This window comes from Acomys minous, assembly GCF_964271855.1.
Source record: "Acomys minous genome assembly, chromosome: 2".
NCBI classification, from domain to species: Eukaryota; Metazoa; Chordata; class Mammalia; order Rodentia; family Muridae; genus Acomys; species Acomys minous.
Window position 1 is genome coordinate 145,763,217 of NC_140484.1, and position 11,183 is coordinate 145,774,399.

Sequence of the window (11,183 nt, forward strand, 5' to 3'; positions counted from 1 at the left end):
TGGAGATGGAGTTCCAGATGACAGTGAGCTGCCCAACCTGAGTATAGAAACTGAACCCAAGTCCTCTGCAAGGACAGTATGCACTATTAACCACCGAGCTATTTCTCCAGCCCTTTTTTATGGTGTAGCTATAAAAAAAATTGAATTACATACATGACTCATGTTTGTGACATTGTATCACTATCTCTATAATAAATGGGAGTTTTAACATTTGCTTGTGGTATTTTATTTTCCCTGAAGAAACAGCTTGTGATTAATATGTTGTTGTAGATAGTCTAAAAGAAGCAAAATCCTTGATGAAACACTTTCAGTGAGAATTAGGAACTGAAAGAGAAATGAAAATACACAATAAGCATCTCTCTGCACAAAGTAGAAAACACTATCCATTCAGGAAAGCTTTAAAAGTTAAAGATAATAAAATATTCTGAGCCAAGCTGTGGTGGTACATGCCTTTAAGCCCTGCACTCGGGGGAGGGGGAGGGAGCCAAGCCAGGTGGATCTCTGGTGAGTGCAGAAGCCAGCCTGCCTGGCCTACAGAGTAAGTTCCAGGAGCTACACAGCCAGAGCTACACAGAAAAACCCTGTCTCAAAAAAAATCAAAAAGCAAAAATTATTCTGCCAAGAAACTAAATAATACCAAAACAAAAGCTTATGATTTTGAAGTCTTACTTTTTTCCAACTACTCAGTTCTCTGAGAGAACAAACATTAGCAAAACAAAACAGTTCTGTCCTGTCTATCAAATTATAGTTGTAATGAATTTCAAAGCTCTAAATAGCAAAAACAAACATGACGACATTTTCAAAATGGGTAATGCTAGAGAAATGGCTTAACTGCATAAGAGCATATACTGTTCTTAAAAAGGACCCAAGTTCAATTTCTAGCACCCACATTAGGTAGCTCACACTACCTGTCACCCCATCTCCAGGGGATCTACTGACACCTGCATTCCTGTGCACATTAGGTAGCTCACACCACCTGTCACCCCATCTCCGGGGATCTACTGACACCTGCATTCCTGTGCACATACTCATACACATACACAAAAATGCACACAATTAAAAATATAATTATTAAGCCAACCGGTGGTGGTGCACACTTTTAATTCCAGCACTCGGGAGGCAAAGGCAGATGGACTCTGAGTTCGAGGCCAGCCTGATCTACAGAGTGAGTTACAGTACAAAGAGAAACTATGTCTCAAAAAAAATATATATATATATATATTATCAAGCTAATGTACCTACATATTCATTTCTTCTCCAAATGCTTTATGCTGGAGGCCATCTCACTGTAACAGACGTAAGAAATCTGATACAATTACATGATCTAAGCAAAAGAGAGTATAAAGTGATTCCGATGCTTTGGGAAATCTGTATGGATTCTTTTCTATTCCTAAGCATATCTCAGTGCATATATGTAAAATATACAACAGCCTTTGTAGCTGGATAGTTCATAATAGTGAAAAAACTGGAGTCAACTCATCATATATTGTACAGTCATTGTAAAATCATATAGCAGACTATGTCTCTGAAACAAGATGAAGCAGATGCTATCATTTATGAACAGAGATGGTCTTCATAAAGTATACTGGTAAAGAAGACACTGGGTAGAAAACTGTACATGCTGTACTAGTTAAGTGAAGCTCAAACAATGAGAAAATTAATTTATGATCTCTACAGAAGGTAGCAACAGGTAGAGCAGGCTTCGAAACACTGAAAATATTTTATTCTTTGACTAGGGCAGCAGCAATATGGACATGTTCACCTATGACTCGTGTATATCTCAGTGAGCACTGTTTCAGGGGAAAAAAACACAAAATATAAATCTGTTTTATATTGATAATTCAATACAATTTGAAATTTAGGAATTTTTAAATTATATATATTTTTTTAATTAGCTTACATAACAGTAGCTTTTTATATCTCTTTTTCATGCATCCTTATATTTGGTTAGTGTTCTCCCTACTCCTGGAATTTTTTAAAGTTGTTATTTGAGTTTGGGAATTTTGGGATTTCCTCCAAAACAAGGTCTTGCAGTGTATATGGGGCTGGCCTCAAACTCAAATGCTAGGATTAAGTAAGCCTCCTGTATTACTGTCTGAAGGGCTAGCATTACAGGTGTTAGCCACTATGAGATTTGTTTCTCTAAGATTTTGTTAAAATTATGTTCAGACTTATTCGATTTAAAAACTTACAGAAAGGCTGGGCATGGTGGCACACGCCTTTAATCCCAGCACTTGGGAGGCAGAAGCAGATGGATCTCTGTGAGCTTGAGGCCAGCCTGGTCTACACAGGGAGTCCAGGACAACCAAGGCTAAACAGAGAAACCCTGTCTCATAAAACCAAAAAAATAAAAAAAAATAAATCTTACAGTGCTTAGATCCAGAAAACTTTAGAATAAACTTAATTTAGAAGGGTGGAGGGAAGCTGCACACCTTTAATCCTAACACTCTGGAGGCAGAGGCATGCAGATATCTTGAGAGTTTGAGGCCAGCCTGGTCTACAAAGCCAAGTCCAAGACAGCCAGGACTATTACACAAAGAGAGCCTATATGAAAACCAACAGCGGCAAAAGTTTAATTTAGTTTTGCAAAAAGTTAAGCCATTTAGCCAAGGTCATATTTACAGGCTAAAACAAACAACAACAATAAAAAACAACTAAGCAGGCGGGCATGGTTGTGTGTACCTTTAATCCCAGCAGAGGCAGAGGCAGAGGCAGGCAGACCTCTGTGAGTTCAAGGCCAGCCTGATCTAAAAATCAAGTCCAGGTCAGCCAGGGCTATTACACAGAGAAACCCTGTCTCAACAAAACAGAACAAGACAACTAAGCTAAAAAAAATTAGTACTTTTATATTACATTGCAGGATTTGTAAAGTTTTTAACTTAAGCACACTTAGAGTCCATAGCCAGACTTGGAATTCCTCTGAAATCTTGGTGGTTTACAATGCTAAAAAAAAAAAAAAAAGGAAAACAAACCAAACCAAAATCACCTCACAAGTCACCAAATGTTGGAATTTTGTGGGTTTTTTTAAAAAGACTTTTATTTTTAATTCTGTGCGTGGACCTTTATTTTTAATTCTGTGTGTGTGTGTGTGTGTGTGTGTGTGTGTGTGTGTGTGTGTGTGTTGCACTTTTAAGTGCAGATGCCTGGAGAGACCAGAGAGGGCACTGGATCTCCAGGAGCCAGAATTGCAGGCAGCTGAGAGGGTCATCAGATGCTGGGACTAAGAATTGAATTCATGTCCTCTGGAAAAGCAAGCAAGAGCTTGTAATCATTGAGCCATCTCTCCAGCCCTTGAGCTTTTGTTGGGATTTTGTCTTTATTTATTTTTTATTTAATTTTAATTTTGTTGTTATTGGTGGTGGTGTTCTGTTTTGTTTTGAGACATGGCTTCTCTGTGTAGCCCTGGCTGTTCTGGAACTCACTCTGTAGACCAGACTAGATTAGAACTCAGAGACCCACCTGCCTCTCCCTCCTGAATGCTGAGATTAAAGGCATGTGCCACCATACCCAGGCTTGGTTTGTCTTTATTTTGCTTGTTTGTTTTTCATTTACTGGATATTGAACCCGAACTCTAAACATTCTGAATTAGGACCTCAATTATCTGCCTCAATTACCAGTTCTTCTCTCAGTGTTAAAAAAATAATGAACAGGGGCTGGAGAGGCGGCTCAGTGGTTGAGACTTCTGACTACGCCACCACAGGACCCAAACTCAGTCCTCAGAGCCCACATGGTGGCTCACAACTGTCTAACTCTTGAGTGTTGTGCACAGGCATATATGCAGACAAAACATCAATACGCATAAAATAACAAACAACTCTTTAAAAATAATAAATAAATCATAAAAAAAGAAGGAAAGTCATATGGTCTTTTTGTAAAGAATTTTATAAGAACCAGAATTTCATGCCCTTTGATCAGTTTCTAGAAACTTGCTGTTGATAGGCACAGGGCATGTTCTTTAAATGGAACATCAGGAAAGAGGGTCGATACACAGCCTGTCCGGCAGCTCATTGCAAAGTCAGGAGCAGCAGAACCAAGAAGTGTCCTTTCTGCTAGAAGCACACGCGCCTGTTGGAGTCACTGACAACTGGCAGCATTCTGCCAAGGATATAATCACTTTTCTTTTTTCCTCACTTTCAAATACGGCAACTCTTCCTCTTTTGTTCTATTTTTCGCCCATTTGTTATAGTTCAGAAACTTAAAATAAGCAATAAGCAACAGCCTTTTTGTCTGGTTCTTTTTTCGGTCTAGTTTCCTTCCCCCCATCTCCTTCCAACTATTTAGTTTGGGGGGAGGAGTAAAACAGAGTTCTAAAAGAGCTTTTATGACAGGTTCAAAAGTATAAAAGCCATTTCAAGCTCCAGACATTTGTAGCCTTTATTTCCTCAGTCCCTGAAAGGGCTTTTTAAATGTTAACGGCCCAGATAGAGCTGCTCTACTACACTGACATTGCCAGATTTATTTCCTTTGTAGTCCTGAGTTCTCCCCTATCCTCAACCCCCATGGCCTCCATAGCCTCGTGCCAGCCTGTAAAACAAACAAAACAAAGCAACAATTTAACAGCTACAATGACAAAGGAATTCATTCACCATTAAACATGCAGAGGCAGTTTCTAAGACTCCATATGAAGTGTGCATTTCCTATAAAACTCAGATATTCCACTTCTATAGTTGGGGTTTAGTATGTCAGTCTAACATGCTTCATTTCCAACTGGAAAGTTATTACAGCGAAACATTGTTGGCCTGTTCTCCTCAGAAATGATGAAATACAATCATAAAAAAAATCATCAAAAACATGTTCATCTCTATACTCAAACTTCAAAAAGGGTGTCAATCAATATGTGCTGTGTCAGCCTAGTTTACAAGAGAATCACTTGTGTGTAAAATACCAAGGAGAAAGACTGAGATGATAAATGCATTTATTGGTTTATGGATTTGTTTTAAGACAAAGTCTTGCTAGTCAGCCTAGACTGGCCTTCAACTCATTGTCCTCCTGCCTCAGCCTGCTGAGTGCTGGGACTTAGGGCATGTACCACCACACCTAGATGATGCTTTTTACTTTTTAAAAATATCTTAACTTGTGCCGGAGAGATGGCTCAGAGGTTTAGAGCATTGACTGCTCTTCCAGAGTTCCTGAGTTCAATTCCCAGCAACCACATGGTGGCTCACAACCATCTGTAATGTGATCTGACGCCCTCTTCTGGCCTGCAGGTGTACATGCAGGCAGAGCACTGTATACATAATAATAAATAAATGCTTTTTTAAAAAAATAAATTAAAAATATTTTAACTTATTTTCAGAGCACGTTTGTTTGTTTTTCTAAGGTGCACTTGTTCACTATGTATACAGTGTTCTGCTTGCACGTATGGCTGCCCACCAGAAGAGGGCACCAGATGGCTGTGAGCCACCATGTGGTTGCTGGGAATTGAACTCAGGATCTCTGGAAGAACAGCCAGTGCTCTTAACCACTGAATCATCTCTCCAGTCCCCAAAGCACATGTTTTTAATCCCAGCACTAAAGAGACAGAGGCAGGTAAATCTCTGAGTTTGAGGTCAGCCTGGTCTACAGAGTGAGCTCCAGGACAGCCAGGGCTACACAGAGAAACTCTGTCTTAGAAAACAAAACAAAAACCAAAGCACGTGTTTTATTTATGACAAGGAAAAAATAAATAATTTTTTAAAATACTTGCTCACCCACATATACACATGAACACACAACACAGTACTGTTATTATTTTGAGAACATCATGAGAGGAAGAGTCTTAAGGGTTAGGAAAAATATTAATAAAGAATGCCATGGAATGCCTATGATAGAAGAGAAGAGAGGAGGGACTGAAGAGCAGGCCCAGCAATTAAGAGCACACACTGTTTTGCAAACAACCTGAGTTTGGTTCCCAGCAGCCAGATGGCTCAACTGCCCCTGGCCTCCAAGGACACCTGCACCCATATACACAAGCCCACACAGACACACACACAAATTCATAATGAAAAAGTAAAATCTTTAAAACTTGTTTTAAGGGCTGGAGAGATGGCTCAGAGGTTAAGAGCACTGGCTGCTCTTCCAGAGGTCCTGAGTTCAATTCCCAGCAACCACATGGTGGCTCACAACCATCTATAATGGAATCTGATACCCTCTTCTGGCCTGCAGGTCCACATGCAGACAGAGCATTGTATACATAATAATAAATAAATCTTTTTAAAAATGTATGTTTAAAAAAAAACAAACAAACTTGTTTTAAGACCAGAAGAGGTCTACTAGGAAAAGGAAGGGGACCAGCTAGCATGGGTAGAGAGCAAGGAGGGGAGCCTGGGGAGAAGATCAACAAAATTAAAATATTTACAAAAGTGCCGCAATGAGCCTCATTATTATATGTGGGGGTTTTGTTGTTTTGTTTTGGTTTTGGGTTTTGGCCTTGTTTGTTTTTGAGACAGGACGTCACTACATAGCTTGGGTAGTCTGGGCCGTCCTGGAACTGCGTAGACCAGGCTGGCCTTAAACTCAAGAGATTCCCCTGCCTCTGCCTTCCAGTGTGTGCCACTATATCCAGCATGTGTGTTGCTTTTTTGTTTGTTTGTTTTTTCGAGACAGGGTTTCTCTGTGTAGCCTTGGCTGTCCTGGACTTTCTTTGTAGACCAGGCTGGCCTCGAACTCACAGTGATCCGCCTGCCTCTGCCTCCTGAGTGCTGGGATTAAAGGCCTGCACCACCCCCGCCCGGCTGATTTTTTTAAACTAAAAAGAAATAAAGCGCATCCGTGGCCCCTGCTTCACTAACTTTATAGTACTAGAAATCATGTAAGGGTGGAGAGACTGCTCGGCTGCTAAGGATGCACACTACTCCCGCAGAGGACACAAACTCAGTTCCTAGCACCTTCTCACACAGCTCATAACAACTATACCCTCAGCTCTAGGGGGAGCCCCAATCCCACACCGTTAGTCTCTTCCAGCAACTGGACTCACATGCACATAACACACACACACACACACACACACACACACACACACACATTATTTGTTTGTTTGTTTATTTACTTATTTATTTTGGTTTTCAAGACAGAATTTCTCTGGCTGCTCTGGACTCTGTAGACCAGGCTGGCCTCAAACTCACAGCGATCCTCCTGACTCTGCCTCCTAAGTGCTGGGATTACAGGCATGCACCACCACGCCCAGCTAGCTAGATAATTTAAAATAATAACAATACTAACATTGTTTTTTAAAATTCAGAGGCATAATGACCATCTGTCACTGGGAGAGGAATTGTGGGGGATGGTGACTAGCTGGAATATTTTTCTGAGAGTTTCACTTTAAAATTGAATTTGAATCATGCAGAGTGGTACACATGTAAGCCCACACTTTATAAGCCTGAGACAAGAGCACGAGGCATTTGAGACCAGCCAGAGCTCTAGACCATGTCAAGAAACATATAAATTATTAATTTTAAAAATTGAACTTGGAGCCGGGCGGTGGTGGCGCACACCTTTAATCCCAGCACTTGGGAGGCAGAAGCAGGTGGATCGCTGTGAGTTCGAGGCCAGCCTGGACTACAAAGTGAGTCCAGGACAGCCAGGACTACACAGAGAAACCTGTCTCGAAAAACTAAAAATAAATAAATAAATAAATAAATAAATAAAAATTGAACTTGGTGCCGGATGTGGTAGCACATGTCTTTAATCTCAGCACTCAGGAGGCAGAGGCTGGCAGATCTCTGTGAGTTTCACAGCCAGCCTGGTCTATGATCTGAGCTCCAGGACAGCCAAGACTACTCAGAGAAACCCTGTCTCAAAAATAAAATAAAATAAAATAATTTTTAAAAATTAACTTGTCTTTTTGAAAAAGGCTACAATACCTGAATACTTAGGTTGTGTGTGTAGGAGGTAGGGTCAAACTCTAACAGAGCTTTCTCAAAAGAAGACACACAGCCAACAGACAGATGAGAAAATGCTCACCATCGCTAACCATTAGAATAGAACAAACAAAACCACAGTGTGATTGCCTCCATCCAGAAAGAACTAGTATCAAATACATATTGCTATCAAGGATGCCAAGGAAAGACGAAGTTCACGCACTACTAACGGATGAATGTTGGCACAGCCATTACAGCAAACAGCATGGAGGTTTCTCAGAAAATTAAAAATAGAACTATCATAGGGTACACAGCAATCATCCAACTGGTATGTATACAAAGGAAATGAAGGCACTATGTTGAAGAGACATCTGCGCTCCCATTTTTATCGCAGCATTATTTATATAATAGCCTAGAAATGGAAACAAGCTAAGCATCAATCAATGGATGAATAGATGACATGGTATATATACACAACACTTGGCCCTACACGGGAATGGAATCCTGTCATGTGTGCCCTTGTGCATGGAACTGGAGAGCACTGAGTGAAAATAAATGAGAAACAGAAAGACTAGTTCTGAGTGATTCCTTCAGACACAGATTATGTAAAAGTTGACCTCATGGAAGTGGAGAGTGTTGACCAGAGGCTAGGGGCAGAACTAAGAAAAAAAGAGTGGGGCGGTTGGTGAGTGGGTACTAAGATAAGGGTGAAAGGCTCTGGTGTCCTACAGCATAGAAGGGTGGTTACTAATAATGAGAATGCAGATAATTAGCTGTATAGCTTTAAAAACTAAAAGGCAGGTGAGAATACATACGTCTGTAACGCCAGCACTTAGGAGGCTGAGATAGGAAAATCATGAGTTCAAGAACACACTGGCCCACATAGCCTGGGTTAGTGAGACCTTGTTTCTAAACATCAGCAAAAAACAAAAACATAGGAGAACACATGTTGAATGTTTTTACTACTTAAAAAATGTGTCTGGATAGCTAGATACTTCTAAACAATAAAAGTGCACACTCACTTGGAGCAAAATGACCCTCAGAGGCCGTGTCCCTGGACACTTAGCACTCCCCAGACTGTAATTCAGGAATCACTTCTGCTCATTTCTGTCTGTGGCAAATAGTACTGTTTTAGTTGGTTAATCTGAACTTAAACTATTAACATTATATAAATGTTAATGTTAACATATAAACATTAAAATTTAAAGTCCTTGAATGTAGAAAATAGGTCCTTATGTACTCACTAAACGTGTTTGCCAAAATGTCCTTAATGTGTAGACATTCAAGGATTATCCAAGAATATCTCATAGAAAACTCAGAAACAGAAAGTGGAGCTGGAATGCTCTCGGCACTAAAGAAGGTGTTTAACAGCTCCACTGATGACTGAGTGTCTTCTGTCACTAAGGAGGAGAATTGCTAAGACTCTGTCACATATTTCTAAGACCACACAATGTCATCTTCATATCTAGCTTTCTGAACACAAACTGAGTCAGGTTTGTTCAGATGATCATCTTTATGCTATTCTGAGGTTTATTTGCTTGATAATAATGATAACATGAAGACATGGCATGTGCCACTGATCTGGTGAATAAAAAACATGTTAGTAACTTATTAAAATTTTCTGGATTTTCATCTACTAGTAAAGTTAAAATTATTTAGTAGCTACTAACCTTATTGATAATCTTTTTTATCTTAGAATTATCTAGCTGTCTTTAAGCGGCTATTGAGCCATCTTCTTTTGTCAGTCAGTCAGGCTGAGAGTTCTAAACTGTGTTTATTATAATTTGTCAAATCTATTTGAAGTGAATTTTAATCATCCTAGTTTGTAACTTAAATGAAATTCCATTGTAATTGCATTTATAAAAATTAGGGGCTGGAGAGATGGCTCAGAGGTTAAGAGCACTGATTGCTCTTCCAGAGGTCCTGAGTTCAATTCCCAGAAACCATATGGTGGCTTACAACCATCTATAATGTGATCCTATGCCCTCTTCTGGCCTGCAGGTGTACATGTAGGACAGGACACTGTATTCATAATTAATAAATAAGTATTTTTTAATTAAATAGGTTCATGAAATTTGTAGGCAAAATATTTTTTTATTCTAGTGATTAAGCAACCACTTCTAAAAATATTTTTCTTCACTGGTTTACAGGCTTGGCCATGCCTCACTTTGGGCACAGTTCTATCAACGGCTCAGCATCATCTGAAAATCAGTAAAGTGGCATTTCTATACAAGCAGTTAAACTAGAGTAACTGTTGAGTGTAGAACATGACAGTTGCTTCACAGATCACACAGTATGGCGATGTATGCTAGACATGTGCTGTCATACTATGTTTTACTTTTACTTTAAAACCTCTCTCTCTCTCTCTCTCTCTCTCTCTCTCTCTCTCTCCTTCCCCCCCTCCCTCCCTCCCTCTCAGAAAGCTTCAGAATAAGTAAGGGAAAGTCATCCTGACAAAATATTAGGTTCAGATGTGGATGAAAGTTCAGACACCCTAACATACAGAAATTTATCTTCAATATCTGAACCCTGAACTGCAAGACCTTGGGGGAAGCTCAGTCATTCTTGGGGAAGAAGGAAATGAAGCTGGGCCTGCAAACGGGAAGGGCAGCGATGTATCTGCCCTGCGGGCGGTGTCTTGCAACTAGACTAAGGAGACAGGTGAAGAAGGCCGTGGACGCCACTGTGCTGCTGTACCTTTAAAGGGGTTTTATAGGGAACTCACCCCCATCCCTACACTCACACACACAAGGAAAATAAAGATACAGAATTTTCTGGCAGAAAAAGACTTCAGTCGATGGGATCTCAAATAAGGGGTCAGCGGGGTCACTCCTACATACTACACCCTAAGCCCTGGAAAGCGGTCCACAATCCCCTTGGTGGCCTTCAGCATCATACTAAACTCACTTCAGTGAGTACTAAAAAAAAAAAAAAAAAAAAAAAAAAAAAAAAAGCCAAGAAATTTATCACAACAGAGGCCACACGTTAGCGTGGAAAAAGAAGCCATTTTTGTAAAGGTTTTTGTCTTGGGCCGAGGAACTCGTATTTAATAAGCCTAAAACATTATCTACAAACCTATGTGTTTAACTTTGATGTATGCGTTTGCCAACGGGGCAGAATCTCACAGGGAAAAAAAGGCGAAAACCCACTCTAGGCCTTTCTGTGGCAACGAAGTTCTCCACCAACGATCACCACCATACCATCAGCGGGAACGCTCCCTCAGCACGCCGAAGCAAGCGTAGCCTCCGAGGGCACTCCCGCCACGCCGCGCGAGAGGCTTCGCTCGGCCTCCTGGGAATTGTAGTTCAAGGTACCAAAGACGGCTTAGTTGGCCAGGTAAAGAGC

General features: G+C 40.4%; 1 protein-coding gene across 2 annotated transcripts in view; it reads right to left on the bottom strand.

Moving 5' to 3' along the window:
• Positions 1 to 11,094, bottom strand: part of SOX6 (SRY-box transcription factor 6) — a 602,500-nt gene extending 591,406 nt beyond the window's left edge. The window contains exon 1 of one of the 2 annotated variants that reach the window (XM_084771677.1): positions 10,988 to 11,094. The gene's annotated coding sequence lies outside the window, so the exon portion shown is untranslated. Of the gene's footprint in view, positions 1 to 10,913 lie in introns of both variants that reach the window. The other variant, XM_084771678.1, reaches the window with a different exon arrangement.
• Positions 11,095 to 11,183: the final 89 nt, after the last annotated feature.